The sequence below is a fragment of the Pongo abelii genome, chromosome Y, assembly GCF_028885655.2.
Source record: "Pongo abelii isolate AG06213 chromosome Y, NHGRI_mPonAbe1-v2.0_pri, whole genome shotgun sequence".
Taxonomy (NCBI): domain Eukaryota; kingdom Metazoa; phylum Chordata; class Mammalia; order Primates; family Hominidae; genus Pongo; species Pongo abelii.
This window is the reverse complement of record NC_072009.2, coordinates 1,021,743-1,040,370: the sequence shown is the minus strand read 5'-3', so window position 1 is coordinate 1,040,370 and position 18,628 is coordinate 1,021,743. Positions and strand designations below refer to the sequence as shown.

Below are 18,628 nucleotides of genomic sequence, written 5' to 3'. Positions count from 1 at the left end.
CTTATATAGTATGCATGTATATATAGATGCTAATAGTGGATAGCAATCTTATAGTGTGTGTTAGCAATGTTACAGAGTGCATATATATGTATACATATATACATATACAAATACATATACATATACATATACAAATACATATACATATACATATTCAAATACATATACATATACATATATACATATACATATACAAATACATATACATATACATATACATATGCAAATATATATACATATACATATATACATATACATATACAAATACATTACATATACAAATACATATACATATACATATACATATACATATACAAAAACATATACATATACATATATACATATACATATACAAATACATATACATATACAAATACATTACATATACAAATACATATACATATACATATACATATACATATACATATACATATACAGCTTCTACTTATAAAGTGAGAACCTGCGGTATTTGGTTTTCTGTTCCTTTGTTAATTCTTTTAGGATAATGCCCTCCAGCTGCATCCAGCTTGCTGCAGAAAACCTTATTTCCTTCATTTTTATGGCTGTGTAGTATATTCCACGGCGTATAGGGTGGAAGGAAAATATCTTGAGCCCCTTCCAAATCATGAAGCTAAAAGGAAAATTCAAGCTGGGAACTGCTACAGGCAAACCTGCCTCTCATTGTATTCAAAGTCACCCCTCTGCTCAGTGAGATAGATCCACAACTGATCTCCTCCTTTGGAAAAGCTTATCAGGCACTCAAAACAGTGCAACCATCTGTCTCCCACCTACCTGTTACCTGGAAACCCCCTCCTGGCTTTGTGCTGTCCCTGCCTTTCTGGGCGGAAACAAAGGTTCTTTTTTTTCTGTTTTCTTTTATCTTTTTTTTTTTTTGAGACAGAGTCTCACTCTGTCACCCAGGCTGGAGTGCAGTGGCATGATCTTGGCTCACTGCAACCTCTGCCTCCCAGTTTCAAGCGATTCTCCTGCCTCAGACTCCCAAATAGCTGGGATGACAGGTGCCCGCCACCACACCTGGCTAATTGTTGTATTTTTAGTAGACACGGGGTTTTGCCATGTTGGCCAGGCTGGTCTCAAACTCCTGACCTCAGGAGGTCTGCCTGCCTCGGCCTCCCAAAGTGCTGGGATGACAGGCGTGCGCCACCACACCTGGCTAATTTTTGTATTTTTAGTAGAGACGGGATTTCACCATGTTGGCCAGGATGGTCTCGAACTCCTGACCTCAGGTGATCCACCCGCCTCGGACTCCCAAAGTGCTGGGATGACAGGTGTGAGTTGCTGGAGCCCGTCCTGTACTTCCTTTTTTTTTTTTTTTTTTTGAGACGGAGTCTCGCTCTGTCACCCAGGCTGCAGTGCAGTAGCGTGATCTCGGCTCACTGCAAGCTCCGCCTCCCTGAAATGTATGAAACCAAGCTGTGGCCGGGCGCAGTGGCTCACACCTGTCATCCCAGCAATTTGGGAGGCCAAGGCAGGTGGATCACCAGAGGTCAGGAGTTCAAGACCATCCTGGCCAACATGGTGAAACCCCGTCTCTACTAAAAACACAAAAATTAGCTGGGCGTGGTGGGGGGCGCCTGTAATCCCAGCTACTCGGGAGGCTGAGGCAGGAGAATTGCTTGAACCCGGGAGGCAGAGGTTGCAGTGAGCCGAGGTCACACCATTGCATTCCAGCCTAGGCAACAAAGGCGAAACTCCGTTCTCCCACCTCCCCCCAAAAAAACCCCCCAGCAGAAACAGCCCCGCAGAGCATGTTCTAGAGAATTAATCATGAGTCACAGATGCTATCTCTCCTTTGGGGAACATTCGGAATCAGAGGGAGGCCCCTGTGCCTCTCCTCTGAAATAATCATTACTTCTGATCAGTAGCAGACATGGCAGGTTCACAACCGAAAGCCCTAGTTGAAAACCTGGGTGTTCCCAGCCCTGAGTGTGACTTAAAAAGGCAGATAACAAACAACCGAGAAGCCAGGTGCAGTGGCTCACGCCTGTCATCCCAGCACTTTGGGAAGGCTGGGCTGGGAGGATCCCTTGAGCCCAGGAGTTCAAGACCAGCCTGGACAACATGGCAAAACCCCATCTCTACAAAAAATAATAATAATAAAAAATTAGCTGGGTGTGGTGACTAATTTTTGTGATACACTCAGTATTGTCTAAAGATTTTTGCAAAAAAAATGTATTTTCAAATAAGCAGATTCCATCTCATAAAATAAACTACTGGCCGGGCGCGGTGGCTCACGCCTGTCATCCCAGCACTGTGGGAGGCCGAGGCCGGTGGATCACGAGGTCAGGAGTTCGAGACCATCCTGGCTCACACGGTGACACCCCCGTCTCTACTAAAAATACAAAAATTAGCCGGATGTGGCGGTACCCGCCTGTAATCCCGGCTACTCAGGAGGCTGAGGCAGGAGAATCGCTTGAACCTGGGGCAGAGGTTGCAATGAGCTGAGATCACAGCACTGCACTCCAGCCTGGGAGACAGCAAGACTCCGTCTCAAAAAAAAAAAAGATATCTTAGTGGTCAGGTGTGGTGGCTCACGCCTGTCATCCCAGGAGTTTGGGAGTCCGAGGCAGGTGGATCACTTGAGGTCAGGAGCTCAAGACCAGCCTGGCCAACATGGTGAAACCCCATCTCTACTAAAAATACAAAAATTAGCCAGGTGTGGTGGCGGGTGCCTGTAACACCAGCTACTCAGGAGGCTGAGGCAGGAGAATCGCTTGAACCCAGGATGCGGAGGTTACAAGGAGCAGAGATCACGCCACTGCACTCCAGCCTGGGTGACAGAGCAAGACTGTCTCAGAAAAAGAAAAAACAAAACCCTATGGCAGAGATATAATCACTGGCATAGACATAAAAGTTGTGGAAAGGTCTGTGAATCACCATCAACATCATGGCCAGATATTTATCAGAAGAGCTGGACCAGTCATTTGCTCAGTGAGTATTTATATATTTTTTTACTCACTGTGATGAAGCAGTGGGTTTAACAGTGTCTCCTTCCCCAAATTCATGTTCTTGCTGTCCTTAAGAATGAGAGTTTATTTGGAAATAGGGTCTTTGCAGGTGTTATCTTAAGGTAAAGATCTTGAGATGAGATCATCCTGGAGTTGGGCGGGTCCTAAATCCAATGACAGGTGTCCTTCTAAGAGACAGAAGAGGAGACACAGACACAGAGGAGAAGACCACATGGAGACGGAGGCAGAGAGTAGAGTGATGTGGCCACAAGCTCAGGGATGCCTGGAGCCTGCAGGAGCTGGGAGAGGCACGAAGGATCCTTCCCTAGAGCCTCCAGAAAGAAGTGGATACAACTGTAATGGATTGAATAGTGACCCCAAAATGTATGTTTATGTCGTACCCCCAAAACCTATGAATGGGACTTTATATTTGGAAATAGGGTCTCCACATATGTAAGAAAGTTAAGGATCTTGAGATGAGATCATCCTGGAGTAGGGTGTCTCCTAAATGCAATGACAGGTGTCTTTCTAAGAGACAGAAGTGGAGGCACAGACACAGAGGAGAAGGCCACATGGAGAGGGAGGTAGAGACTGGAGTGATGCGACCACAAGCCCAGGGATGTTGGAGCCCCCAGGAGCTGGGAGAGGCAGGAAGGATCCTCCCCTAGAGCCTCCAGAGGGAACTGGATACAGCTGTAGTAGATTGAACTGTGGTCCTCCTAAAAGATCTGTCCACATCCTAATTCCCAGAACCTGTGAATGGGACCTTATTTGGAAATAGAGTGTTTGTGATAAGTGAAGGATCCAGAGATGACATGATCCTGGATTAAGGGAGGCCCTAAATGCAATGACGTGTCCTTCTAAAAGACAGAAGAGGAGACACAGACACAGAGGAGAAGGCCACGTGGAGACGGAGGCAGAGACTGGAGTGATGTGGCCACAAGCCCAGGGACGCCTGGAGCCCCCAGGAGCTGGGAGAGGCAGGAAGGACCCTCCCCTAGAGCTTCTAAAAGGAACCAAACCAAATTGCAGTGGGTTGAATGGGGATCCCCTAAAGACATGTCCAGGTCCTAAACCTCAGAATCTGTGAATACGACCTCATTTGGAAATAGGGTCTTTGCAGATGTGATTAAGGGAAGCATCTCAAAATCAAATCGTCTTGTATTGGGGTTGGACTCTAAATCCAATGAGGGGTGACCCCACAAGAGACAGAAGAGGAGACACAGACACAGAGGAAGAGACCACGTGGAGACGGAGGAAGAGACTGGAGTGATGCGGCCACAGGCCCAGAGATGCCTGGAGCCCCCAGGAGCTGCGAGAGGCAGGAAGGACCCTCCCCTGGAGTCTCCAGAGGGAACACAGTCGTGTCCACACATTGATCTCAGACTCCTGGTCTCCAGGACTGGGAGAGAATAAATGTGTGTTGTTTTAGCCCCTAGTTTGTGGTCATTGTTGTTTTCTTGAGACAGAGTCTTGCCCTGTTACCCAGGCTGGAGTGCAGTGGCGCGATCTCCGCTCACCGCAACCTCTGCCTCCCAGGTTCAGGTGATTCTCCTGCCTCAGCCTCCTGAGTAGCTGGGATTACTGGCGTCCGCCATCACGACCGACTAAATGTTGTATTTTTAGTAGAGACTGGGTTTCTCCATGTTGGCCGTGCTAGTCTCGAATTCCTGACCTCAGGTGATCCGCCCACCTCAGCCTCCCAAAGTGTTGGGACTACAGACATGAGCCACCGTGCCTGGCCATTGTGGTCATTTTTTACAGCAGCCCTAGCACACTTGTGGGGGAAGGTCAACTGTGCCCTTTAGGGGCAGGGGACCCCACTTGCCCTTCTATGACCCTGCTGGAAGTGGGGCATTTGTCAATGACAACCGGGAGAGGTGGAGGGTTTAAGCTGAGTCTTGTAGAAGCCATGGCCTCGGTTGGGGATGGCTCCCTGGGATGGGATGCTCCTGTGATGCACTGTGACTACCATTTCATTTTATTTTATGTTCTGTTCTGTTCTATTCTATTCTATTCTATTCTATTCTATTATTCTATTCTATTGTTCTATTCTATTCTATTCTATTCTATTATTCTATTCTATTGTTTTATTCTATTCTATTCTATTATTCTATTCTATTCTATTCTATTATTCTATTCTATTCTATTCTATTCTATTCTATTCTATTCTTCTATTCTATTCTATTCTATTATTCTATTCTATTCTATTCTATTCCATTCCATTCTTCTATTCTATTCTATTCTTCTATTCTATTCTATTATTCTATTCTATTCTATTCTATTCTATTCTATTCTATTCTATTCTATTCTATTCTATTATTCTATTCTATTATTCTATTCTATTCTATTCTATTCTATTCCATTCCATTCTTCTATTCTATTCTATTCTTCTATTCTATTCTATTATTCTATTCTATTCTATTCTATTCTAGTCTATTATTCTATTCTATTATTCTATTCCATTCCATTCTTCTGTTCTATTCTATTCTATTATTCTATTCTATTCTATTCTATTATTCTATTCTATTCTATTCTATTCCATTCCATTCTTCTATTCTATTCTATTCTTCTATTCTATTCTATTATTCTATTCTATTCTATTCTATTCTATTCTATTCTATTCTATTATTCTATTCTATTCTATTCTATTATTCTATTCTATTCTATTCTATTCCATTCCATTCTTCTATTCTATTCTATTCTTCTATTCTATTCTATTATTCTATTCTATTCTATTCTATTCTAGTCTATTATTCTATTCTATTATTCTATTCCATTCCATTCTTCTGTTCTATTCTATTCTATTATTCTATTCTATTCTATTCTATTATTCTATTCTATTCTATTCTATTCCATTCCATTCTTCTATTCTATTCTATTCTTCTATTCTATTATTCTATTCTATTCTATTCTATTCTATTATTCTATTCTATTATTCTATTCTATTCTATTCTATTCCATTCCATTCTTCTATTCTATTCTATTCTATTATTCTATTCTATTCTATTCTATTATTCTATTCTATTCTATTCTATTCTATTCTTCTATTCTATTCTATTGTATTCTATTGTATTCTATTCTATTCTATTCTTCTATTCTAGTCTTCTATTCTATTCTATTCTTCTATTCTATTCTATTCTATTATTCTATTCTATTCTATTATTCTATTCTATTCTATTCTATTATTCTATTCTATTCTATTCTATTCTATTCTATTCTATTATTCTATTCTATTCTATTCTTCTATTCTATTCTATTCTATTATTCTATTCTATTCTATTATTCTATTCTATTCTATTCTATTATTCTATTCTATTCTATTCTATTCTATTCTATTCTATTATTCTATTCTATTCTATTCTATTCTATTCTATTCTATTCTATTCTATTCTATTCTGTTCTATTCTAATTCTATTCTATCTTATTTTATTTTATTCAGACAGAATTTTGCTCTTGTTGCCCAAGCTGGAGTGCAGTGGCACGATCTCAGCTCACTGCAACCTCTGTCTCCCAGGTTCAAGCCATTCTCCTGCCTCAGCCTCCACAGTAGCTAGGATGACAGGCATGTGCCACCACGCCCAGCTAATTTTGTATTTTTAGTAGAGACGGGTTTCTCCATGTTGGCCAGGCTGGTCTCAAAGTCCTGACTTCAGGTGATCCACCGTCTTGGCCTCCCAAAGTGCTGAGATTACAGGCGTAAGCCACCGTGCTCGGCGTATTTTTTTTTTTTGTTTTTTCTTTTTTTGAGACGGAGTTTTGTTCTTGTTGCCCAGGCTGGAGTGCAATGGTGCAATCTGGGCTTACTGCAACCTCCATCTCCCAGGTTCAAGCCATTCTCCTGCCTCATCCTCCACAGTAGCTAGGATGACAGGCATGCGCCACCACGTCCGGCTGATTTATGTATTTTTAGTAGAAACGGGGTTTCGCCATATTGGCCAGGCTGGTCTCGAACTCCTGACCTCAGATGATCCACCTGCCTTGGCCTCCCAAAGTGCTGGGATTATAGGCGTGAGCCATCATGCCCGGCCTGTGACTACTGTTATACTTAAAAATGTCTCTCTAACTCAGGAATTTGACATAAAACAGGTGCCTTGGGGAAGGTTAAAAAGGCAGAATCCTGGAAGCATGAACTAACAAGTTAAATGGGCTGGGCGCGGTGGCTCACACCTGTAATCCCAACACTTTGGGAGGCCGAGGTGGGTGGATCATCTGAGGTCAGGAGTTCAAGACAAGCCTGGCCAATATGGTGAAACTCCGTCTCTACTAAAAATACAAAAATTAGCCGGGCGTGGTGGTGGGCGCCTGGAATCCAAGCTACTCAGGAGGCTGAGGCAGAAGAATCGCTTGAACCCGGGAGGCGGAGGTTGCAGCGAGACCAGATCACAGCATTGCACTCCAGCCTGGGCAACACAGCGAGACTCCGTCTCAAAACAACAACAATAAACAAACAAAAAAACAAATGAAACCAGCAGCCTGACATTTCCTAAGAAAGCTTTGACCCTTGTTCTCTGAGCCCTCCCCAGCACCCCATTTCGAGACTGTGCTCCAGCCAGCAATGAGGGAAGCCACACCGTTTCCTGAGGCTTCTGAGCAGTTGGACACGTGCTGATTCTCAAAAAAGAAGATAGGAAGCAGCACATGACGATCTCGGCTCACTGCAACCTCTGCCTCCCGGGTTCAAGCGATTTTCCTGCCTCAGCCTCCCAAGTAGCTGGGATTACAGTGTTTGTCATTATTTCAGAGAAAGCAGAAATACCTCCCAAGTACAGGGACCCTAGCATGTTGCAATGACTCAGCATGGCAGCAATTAATGCAGGAAAGAGGGGCCTTCTGACTTTCCACAGTACTTTCTCCCCACTTTTTTTTTCTTCTCCTTTTTTTTTCTTTTCCTTGAGACAGAGTCTCGCTTTGTCACCCAGGCTGGAGTGCAGTGGCATGATCTCAGCTCACTGCAACCTCTGTCTCCTGGGTTCAAGCAATTGTCCTGCCTCAGCCTCCTGAGTAGCTGGGACTACAGGCACCCACCACCACGCCTAACTTATTTTTGTATTTTTAGTAGAGATGGGTTTTCACCATGTTGGCCAAGCTGGTCTCAAACTCCTGACCTCTGGTGATCCACCTGCCTCGGCCTCCCAAAGTGCTGGGATTACAGGTGTGAGCTACAGCACCTGGCCTTTTTTTTTTCTCCTTGAGACAGAGTCTCTCTCTGTTGCCCAGGCTGGAGTGCAGTGGCTCAATCTCGGCTCACTGCAACCTCCGCCTCCTGGGTTCAAGCAATTTTCCTGCATCAGCCTCCACAGTAGCTGGATTACAGGCACCCGCCACCATGCCTGACTAATTTTTATATTTTTAGTAGAGATGTGGTTTCACCATGTTGACCAGGCTGGTCTCGATCTCCTGACCTCATGATCCGCCCGCCTCGGCCTCCCAAAGTGCTGGGATTACAGGTGGGAGCCACTGTGCCCGGCCTTTTTTTGTTTTTTTGTTTTTCTTCCTTGAGACAGAGTCTCGCTTTGTCATCCAGGCTGGAGTACAGTGGCTCGATTTCAGCTCACTGCAACCTCTGCCTCCCAGGTTCAAGTGATGCTTCTGCCTCAGCCTCCATAGTAGCTGGGTTTACAGGCACCTGCCACCACACCTGACTTACTTTTGTATTTTTAGTAGAGACAGGTTTCACCATGTTGGCCAGGATGGTCCCGATCTCCTGACCTCGTGATCCGCCCGCCTCGGCCTCCCAAAGTGCTGGGATTACAGGTGGGAGCCACCACGCCCGGCCTTTTTTTTGTTTGTTTTTTTGTTTTTTGTTTTTTTGAGACAGAGTCTGTCTTTGCTGCCCAGGCTGGAGTGCAATGGCTCGATTTTGGCTCACTGCAACCTCTGCCTCCAGGGTTGAAGCTGCCTCCCGGGTTCAAGCTGCCTCAGCTTCCTGAGTAGCTGGGATTACAGGCACCTGCCACCACACCCAGCTAATTTTTGTATTTTTAGTAGAGATGGGGTTTCACCATGTTGGTCAGGCTGGTCTCAAACTCCTGACCTCAGGTGATCCACCTACCTCGGCCTCACAAGGTGCTGGGATTACAGGCATGAGCCACCGTGCCTGGCCACTGTTTTCTTTGTTGTTTAAATGGAGATGAAATTTGCATCATGTCAAATACAAGGTTTTATGCTCAACCTCAGTAATAGTCAGGGAAATGCAGATTAAAATCACACTGAGACACCATCTTGCCCCAGGCAGAATGACCATTATTAAAAAGTTAAAAAAAAAAAAAAAGATACTGGTGTGAGTGTGGTGAAAAGAGAATGCTTTATATACTCCTGGTGGGAATGTAAATTAGTACAAGCTCTGTGAAAAACAGTAGGCCGGGCACGGTGGCTCACCCCTGTCATCCCAACACTTTGGGAGGCTGAGGTGGGCGGATCACCTGAGGTCAGGAGTTGGAGACCAGCCTGACCAACATGGAGAAAACCCATCTCTACTAAAAATACAAAAATTAGCCAGGTGTGGCCGGGCGCGGTGGCTCATGCCTGTAATCCCAGCACTTTGGGAGGCCGAGGCGGGCGGATCACGAGGTCGGGAGATCGAGACCATCCTGGCCAACACGGTGAAACCCCGTCTCTACTAAAAATGCCAAAAAAAAATTAGCCGGGCGTGGTGGCGGGCACCTGTAGTCCCAGCTACTCGGGAGGCTGAGGCAGGAGAATGGCGTGAACCCGGGAGGCAGAGCTTGCAGTGAGTCAAGATCGCGCCACTGCACTGTAGCCTGGGTGACAGAGCGAGACTCTGTCACAAAAAAAATAAAAATAAAGATAAAACAAAAATTAGCCGGGTGTGGTGGCAGGTACCTGTAGTCCCAGCTAGTCGGGAGGCTGAGGCAGGAGAAACGTTTGAACCCGGCAGGTGGAGGTTGCAGTGAGCTGAGATTGCACCATTGCACTCCAGCCTGGGCAACAGAGTGAGACTCCATCTCTAAAAAAAAAAAAAAAAAAAAAAAGAATAGATTGAAATAGAGATTTCTGTGAAACACCACTGGATGAAGGCCTCAACCCTGTTTTGGGACTTGGTGATCATTGCCTGTGTCCATCTTCAATTGAGTTCAAATTTAATATTTAACTTTTCCTCCACACAGCTGTGATGACCTTTTGACATTTTCTTCAACTGAAAAAAAAATCGCATAAAATGAGTATTTAGAGGCTAGAGAGGGCGCTCCGATGCGCTTGCCAAAAACTCCATGAATTTAAGATGAAAAAAAATCGCATAAAATGAGTATTTAGAGGCTGGAGACGGCGCCCCACGCGCTTGCCAAAAACTCCATGAATTTAAGATGTGCTGAGCTCTGTGGGTTCAGAGACTCCCTCCAAGGCTGAAGTTAAAATCACTTTTTACCAAGTTCTTAGAGGCAAGGTACATTTAGACACACGTACTCACGTATTCATGTTATTAAAAAAAAATCGTGGCTCTTGCAATTGCAAAGAACAGTTAAATTTTACAAGCGAGCAAGCTATTTTCTATTTTGTTCTTGGCTAAGCCTTCCTTCTGGACACTCTGTGGATCTTGCCCGGGCTGGTGAAGTCACGCACGCTTTGCAGAAGGAAGGTTCTTCCTCCTCGTTGCCCTGGCTCCCTGCCTGGCTTTTGCAACTGGGTGGTCGGGACCTGCAATCCTGGAAACACCAGCTTCAAAAAAAAAAAACCTTAGTTGCACAGGGGACGTTGAGAACCTTTTAATTTCTGCATCCTGAGCGTGTATGCGTTTGCATCCGAAAGCCCTTGGAGGGAAAGGCTCGTAAATGTGGCTAGGAAGATTGTGTTTTTCCTACAGCAAAGGTATTAGTGCACGTCACTTCATGCTCGCCCACGTCTTAGGAATTCTGTGGCAATTACAGACGTCTCTGGATTTCCTCAAACATAAAACATGGAGGGTGTTGACAGATGACCTACCTCGGTGGCCTTCAGCTATTTTTCTGTGATATAATGATAATAATTAATAATATATAATAATAATATAACATAATTATAACATATAATATATAATTATATATTATATAATATAATAATATATAATATATAATTATAAATAATAATATAATATAATTATATATAATATATAATTATATATAATAATATAATATATAATTATATATATTATATAATTATATATAATAATATAATATAATATAATTATATATAATATATAATTATATATAATAATATAATAATATATAATATATAATTATATATAATTATATAATATAATATATAATATATAATTATAAATAATAATATAACATAATATATATAATTATATATTGTAATATAATATAATATATTATATATAATTATATATCATAATAATATAATATAATATATAAAATTATATAATAATAATATAATATATAATATATAAAATTATATATTATAATATAATATATAATATATAAAATTATATATTATAATATTATATATAATATATAAAATTATATATTATAATATAATATATAATATATAATTATATAATATAATATATAATGTATAATCATATATAATAATATAATATATAATGTATAATCATATATAATAATATAATATATAATGTATAATCATATATAATAATATAATATATAATATATAATCATATATAATAATGTAATATATAATATATAATCATATATAATAATGTAATATATAATATATAATCATATATAATAATGTAATATATAATATATAATCATATATAATAATGTAATATATAATATATAATCATATATAATAATATAATATATAATATATAATCATATATAATAATATAATATATAATATATAATAATATAATATATAATGTAATCATATATAATAATATAATATATAATTATAATGACATTATATGTAATATATATAATAATAGAATATAATAATAATATAATATAATAATAATTATTATTATTTTTTGAGACAGAGTCTCGCTCTGTCACCCAGTCTGGAGTTCAGTGGCACCATCTTGGCTCACTGCAACCTCTACCTCCCGGATTCAAGTGATTCTCCTGCTTTGGCCTCCCGAGTAGCTGGGATTACAGCCTGCCACGCCACCCAGCTACTTTTTGTATTTTTAGTAGAGACGGGGTTTCACCATGTTGTCCAGGCTGGTGTGGAACTCCTAACCTCAGGTGATCTGCCCACCTCGGCCTCCCAGAGTGCTGGGATGACAGGTGTGAGCCACTGCGTCCAGCCGATTATTATTATTATTTATTTTGAGATAGAGTCTTGTTCTGTTGCCCAGGCTGGAGTGCAGTGGTGCGATCTTGGCTCCCTGCAACCTCCGCCTCCGGGGTTCAAGCCATTCTCCTGCCTCAATCTCCCCAGTAGCTGGGATTACTGGTGTGCACCACCACGCCTGGCTAATTTTGTATTTTTAGTAGAGATGGGGTTTCACCATGTTGGCCAGGCTGGTCTGGAAGTCCTGACCTCAGGTGATCCACCTGCCTTGGCCTCCCAAAGTGGTGGAATTACAGGTGCCCACCACCATGCCCGGCTAATTTTGTATTTTTAGTAGAGATGGGGTTTCACCATGTTGGCCAGGCTGGTCTTGAACTCCTGACCTCGGGTGATCCACCTGCCTCGGCCTCCCAGAGTGCTGGGATGACAGGCGTGAGCCACCGCTCCCCAGCCTGTCCTCTGTTAATAAACGTGCTTTTGCTTTGCACTGTGTGGACTGGCCTTGAATTGTTTCTTGCACGAGATCCAGGAACCTCTCTTGGGGTCTGGACCAGGACCCCTCCTTTCCTGTCACAAAACCAGGCACACGAGTCCCTGAAACTGTAGCAGGACGAGTCGCAGACAAAACTCCTCAGACACCGGATTAAGGAAGGAAGAGGTCTTTTATTCGGCCGGGAGTGTCGGCAGACTCGCATCTTAAGAGCCGAGCTCCCCGAAAAAGAAATTCCTAGCCCTGTTAAGGGCTTACAACTCTAAGGGGTCCACGTGAAAGGGTCATAATAGATCAAGTAAGCGTGAGGAACGTGACTGGGGGCTACATGCATCAGCTCACAGAACAAAAAGTTTTACAGTGCTTTCTCATACAATGTCTGGAATTTACAGATAACACCAGTAGTTTTGGTCAGGGGTTAATATTATTATTATTATTATTTTAACCACCAGGTCCAGGTGGTTAAAATAAAATAATATTTTATTATTATTAAATTATTTTAATTAATAATAAATTTAATATTTATTATTAAAATAATAAGTTTAATATTTAATACTTAAATATTAAATTTATTTAATACTTAAATATTAAATTTATTTAATATTTAAATTTTATAGTAAATTTAATATTTAAATTTTATAATACATTTAATATTTACATTTTATAATAAATTCAATATTTAAATATTAAATAAATTTAATATTTAAATTTTATAATAAATTTAAATTATTATTTTAATAATAATAAAATATAGATATTATATTATGATATATTAAATATAATAAATATATTTAATGTATTATAATATTATAATATAATATATCATATAAATATAATATATTATATAAATATCATATAAATATATCATATAAATATAATATATTATATTATTTTATATATTATATTATTTATATATTATTATTATATTATAATAATACATATTATATTTATTATAATATAATATATTATATTTATTATAATATTATATATTATATTATAATATAATATATTATATTTATTATAATATAATATATTATATTATAATATAATATATTATATTTATTATAATATAATATATTATATTATAATATAATATATTATATTTATTATAATATAATATATTATTATATTTATTATAATATAATATATTATTATATTTATTATAACATATATTAATTATAATATCTATAATATTTATATTAAATATCTATAATATATTAAATTATAGATAATATAGATATTATATAATAATAAAATATTATAAAAATATTATAAATAAAAAAGTCATCTGGCTATTTATCTTACCTCTGTTTCTTTCCAACTTTTTGCTTTCTCCCTTTTGTCCTGTCTTATAAACTAGGGAAAAGGGGAGGTTGGGGAGAAGCTGGGAAGGGCAACAGGGGAAGTGGTGGTCTCGTTTCATAAAACCAGGCACATGAGTCCCTGGTCCCTGGTAAGACAAGGTGTGATGAGGAAGTGGCTTAATTGGGAAGAGGTTTTCTTATCTGTCCTTCTCACTGGCTTTCGTTTCAGAAATCTTTGTGACAAAGCCCCATGTTTTGAGGCGGTGTGTTCTGCAGCCTTTGCAGGGCAAAGGAAAGCCGGTGAGAAGGACAGATGAGGAAAACTCTTCCTGATTAAGCTGCTTTGATTCCAAGGAAGTTCCTGCTACGGAACCTGCTGCTTGTTCCAGGGATATTCCTTTTTTTTTTTTTTTTTTTTTTTTGGTAGTCAGCTATTTAATGAGGTTTTTAAGACATTTAGAACACCAATTTGTGAGGATAAATTCCATTCGTCAGGGCAAACACAGATCCCAGGTAGCCCTGGAGCTGAGGAATAGCTTTGATTTTTGGTAAAATCTGTGCGTCCACAGCTTTCTGATCAATCTTGCGCTGCTCTGTAATCTCATATTTCTCTTTTCCTGTCGATGATGTCACCTTCCTGGTGTCTGGGCTTCCGCAGCTTCTTCTTGAAGTAAGCATCAGTAAGATGTTTTGGGATTTTTACATTGCTGATATCAATTTTGATTGATGTGGCAATGACAAATTTCTGGTGCGTTCTTCGTAGAGGGACTCGATTGAGGACCAGAGGTCCAGTCACAAGTAACAAGCCACTAGCCAGCTGCTTCAGACAAATTTCTGGTGCATTCTTTGTAGAGGGACTCGATTGAGGACCAGAGGTCCAGTCATAAGTAACAAGCCACTAACCAGCTGCTTCAGGAAAACCATCACCTTCCCGGTGTCTGGGCTTCCACAGTTTCTTCTTCTTGAAGTAAGCATCAGTAAGATGTTTTGGGATTTTTACATCGCTGATATCGATTTTGGTTGATGTGGCAATGACAAATTTCTGGTGCGTTCTTCATAGAGGGATTCGATTGAGGACAGAGGTCTAGTCACAAGTAACAAGCCACTAGCCAGCTGCTTCAGGAAAACCATCACCTTCCTGGTGTCTGAGCTTCCACAGTTTCTTCTTCTTGAAGTGAACATCAGTAAGATGTTTTTGGATTTTTACATCGCTGATATCGATTTTGGTGGAGGTGGCAATGACAAATTTCTGGTGTGTTCTGCTGGCTTGCCATTTTCTCACGTGCTGACTGAAGGGTTTGTTGCCGTGGCTCAACAGCTTTCGAGGCACATCTTCAGTAGGATTGTTGTACCCAGGCGAGTTAGTGAAAACGCCACACTTTGAGACGAGTTAACAGTCCTTTATTAAGCCAGCGGCCAAACAGACGGCTAACGCTCAAAATTCTCTCGGCCACGAGGAAGGGGCTCGATTAACTTTTATACGTAGGTTTAGGAAGGGGAGGGGGACTCAAATGTAATAATTCTACAGAAGTAAAAACATGGAAGAATCAAAAAAATCAAAATGGTTACAGAGTGATAAACAACTTAAAAGACAAATGGTGACAAGAAGAGCAACGGTACCAGGTGCAAGGTCCTAAATCTTTCATTATAATTAGATATAGGGTCTATGCCAGACACGAACTCAAGGTTTTATGTTGTTATGTCTTGGAGGAAAATTCCTGGGAACTTCATACATTCTTGGTACTTGTATCTTATCAGTTAATTGGGTTCCTTTGAAATGCTGAGGATCTGTTTACCCAGTTCAACTCCTTACGAAAGGCGGTTGGGTGAGGAGCCCTTAGTGTCTTGTAAATTAAGGGGTCAATTGGAGTCTGTCCGGCTTTCCCAGCTAGATAGAGTCTTATTTACAGGAGAAGCAAGGCTAGGTGATTCAAGAACGAGGTTAGGCATTTCAGGATAATATCTAGGCATTTTGTGAAGTTTAACCACGTGAGTACCGCCGTTCTTGTCACCGCCAACTGGTTTTGTAACAGTTGCAAGAACCTTCTCCTTCTTTTTCTTTTCAACCTTGGATTTAGCGGCTGAGTACTTCCTCCTGTACACGGCATTTCCAGAATACACGGCACATAGGGAATACCTGCCAATTCCTCTGACAAGGACAGGGCTGTGGCTGCCATGGGGCTTCCCGTTCTTGGGCCTTTTAGCCAAGAGGTGACCCTTTCTCACCTTGCCACCAGCATCAGCCTTCTTGGCTTCTGGTTTCTTCTCTTTAGTGTCTGCCTTCCCAACTTTTTCACCTGCCATCTTGCCAGATGGGAAAGAGAGTATCCAGGGATATTCTTAAGGAAGGAGACCAGTACTCCTCCTGCTGCCCTTGTCCCCTCACCTTGCCTAGTTCGCAAGACAGGAGGAGAGAAAAAGCAAGAAGTTGGGGAAAAAAAAACAAAAGTAATGTTGCAGGACGAGCTGCAGACAAGACCTCTCAGACACCAAGTTGTAGAAGGAAGAGCTTTATTCAGCTGGGAGCATCACCAAGCTACTGCCTTAAAATCCCAGCTCTCCGAATGCACAATATCTGTCCCTTTTAAGGGCTCACAACACCCACAGACAAAACCTCTCAGACACCAAGTTGTAGAAGGAAGAGCTTTATTCAGCTGGGAGCATCACCAAGCTACTGCCTTAAAATCCCAGCTCTCCGAATGCACAATATCTGTCCCTTTTAAGGGCTCACAACACCCACAGACAAAACCTCTCAGACACCAAGTTGTAGAAGGAAGAGGTTTATTCAGCTGGGAGCATCACCAAGCTACTGCCTTAAAATCCCAGCTCTCCGAATGCACAATATCTGTCCCTTTTAGGGCTCACAACACCCACAGACAAAACCTCTCAGACACCAAGTTGTAGAAGGAAGAGCTTTATTCAGCTGGGAGCATTGGCAAGCTACTGCCTTAAAATCCGAGCTCTCCGAATGCACAATTTCTTTCCTTTTTAAGGGCTCACAACACTAAAGATTTTACATGAGAGGGTCGTGATTGATTTGAGCAAGCAGTGGGTACGTGACAGGGGCTGCATGCACCGGTGGTCAGAGAGAAACAGAACAGGGCAGGGAGTTTCACAATGTTCTTCTATACAATGTCTGGAATCTATGAATAACATCGGTTTCTAAGTCATGAGTTGATTTTTAACTACTGGGTTTAGGCTAGGCAGGTGTAGGCCTGGTTTCCAGCCTGGCACCAGGCTGTCTGCCTTTGGTTTTACTTCCTTGTTGTTTTCTTAAAACAGGTACTGAGTATAAAACAATATAAAACAATATGAGATGGTCTCTCTCTTCCCTCAGTGAAGGGGTAGCCTGCCCCTCCACACCTGTGGGTATTTCTAGTTGGGTGGGACGAGAGACTGAGAGAAGAAATAAAACACAGAGACAAAGTATAGAGAAACAACAGTGGGCCCAGGGGACTGGCGCTCAGCACACAAGGACCTGCACCAGCACCGGCCTCTGGGTTCCCTCAGTTTTTATTGATTATTATTTTCATTATTTCAGCAAAAAGGAATGTCGTAGGATGGCAGGGTGATAATAAGGAGAAGGACAGCAAAAAACATGTGAGAAAAGAATCTATGTCATAAGTTCAAGGGGAGGTATATGACTGGACGTGCACGTAAGCCAGATTTATGTTTGTCTCCACCCAAACATCTCAGCGGAGTAAAGAATAACAAGGCAGCATTGCTGCAAACATGTCTCGCCTCCCACCATAGGGCAGTTTTTCTCCGATCTCAGAATTGAACAAATGTACAATTGGGTTTTATACCGAGACGTTCAGCTCCCAGGGGCAGGCAGGAGACAGTGGGCTTCCTCCATCTCAACTGCAAGAGGCTTTCCTCTTTTACGAACCCACCTCAGCACAGACCCTTCACGGGTGTCGGGCTGGGGGACGGTCAGGTCTTTCTCATCTCACGAGGCCATATTTCAGACTATCACATGGGGAGAAACCTTGGACAATACGCCGCTTTCAAGGGCAGAGGTCCCTGTGGCTTTCTGCAGTGCATTGTGCCCCTGGTTTATTGAGACTAGAGAATGGCGATGACTTTTACCAAGCATGCTGCTTGTAAACATTTTGTTAACAGGGCATGTCCTGCACAGCCCTAGATCCCTTAAACGTTGATTCCATACAACACGTGTTTTTGTGAGCTCCAGGTTGGGTCAAAGTGGCTGGGGCAAAGCTACAAATTAACAACATCTCAGCAAAGCAATTGTTCAAAGTACAGGTCTTTTTCAAAATGGAGTCTCTTATGTCTTTCCTTTGTACATAGACACAGTGACAGTCTGATCTGTCTTTCTTTTCCCTACACCTCAGTAAGATAAGTAGCCAGACAACCTTGGCACCACCGCCCGACCCTAGGAGTTACAAAAAGTAAAAATAATAACATCAACCCCTGACCTAAACTATTTGTGTTATCTGTAAATTCCAGACACTATGAAAATAACATTGTCAAACTTTCTGTTCTGTTAGCTGACGTGTGCGGCCCCTAGTCACATTGCCCACACTTGCTTGATATATCACGACCCTTTCACGTGGACCCCTTAAAGTTGTAAGTCTTCAAAAAGGCTAAGAATTTCTTTTTCGGGGAACTCAGCTCTTAAGACGCGAGTCTGC

General features: G+C 41.1%; 1 pseudogene; it reads right to left on the bottom strand.

Annotated features, from left to right (window-relative positions):
• Window positions 1–14,394: 14,394 nt before the first annotated feature.
• Window positions 14,395–16,533, bottom strand: LOC100454915 (large ribosomal subunit protein eL6-like; annotated as a pseudogene).
• Window positions 16,534–18,628: the final 2,095 nt, after the last annotated feature.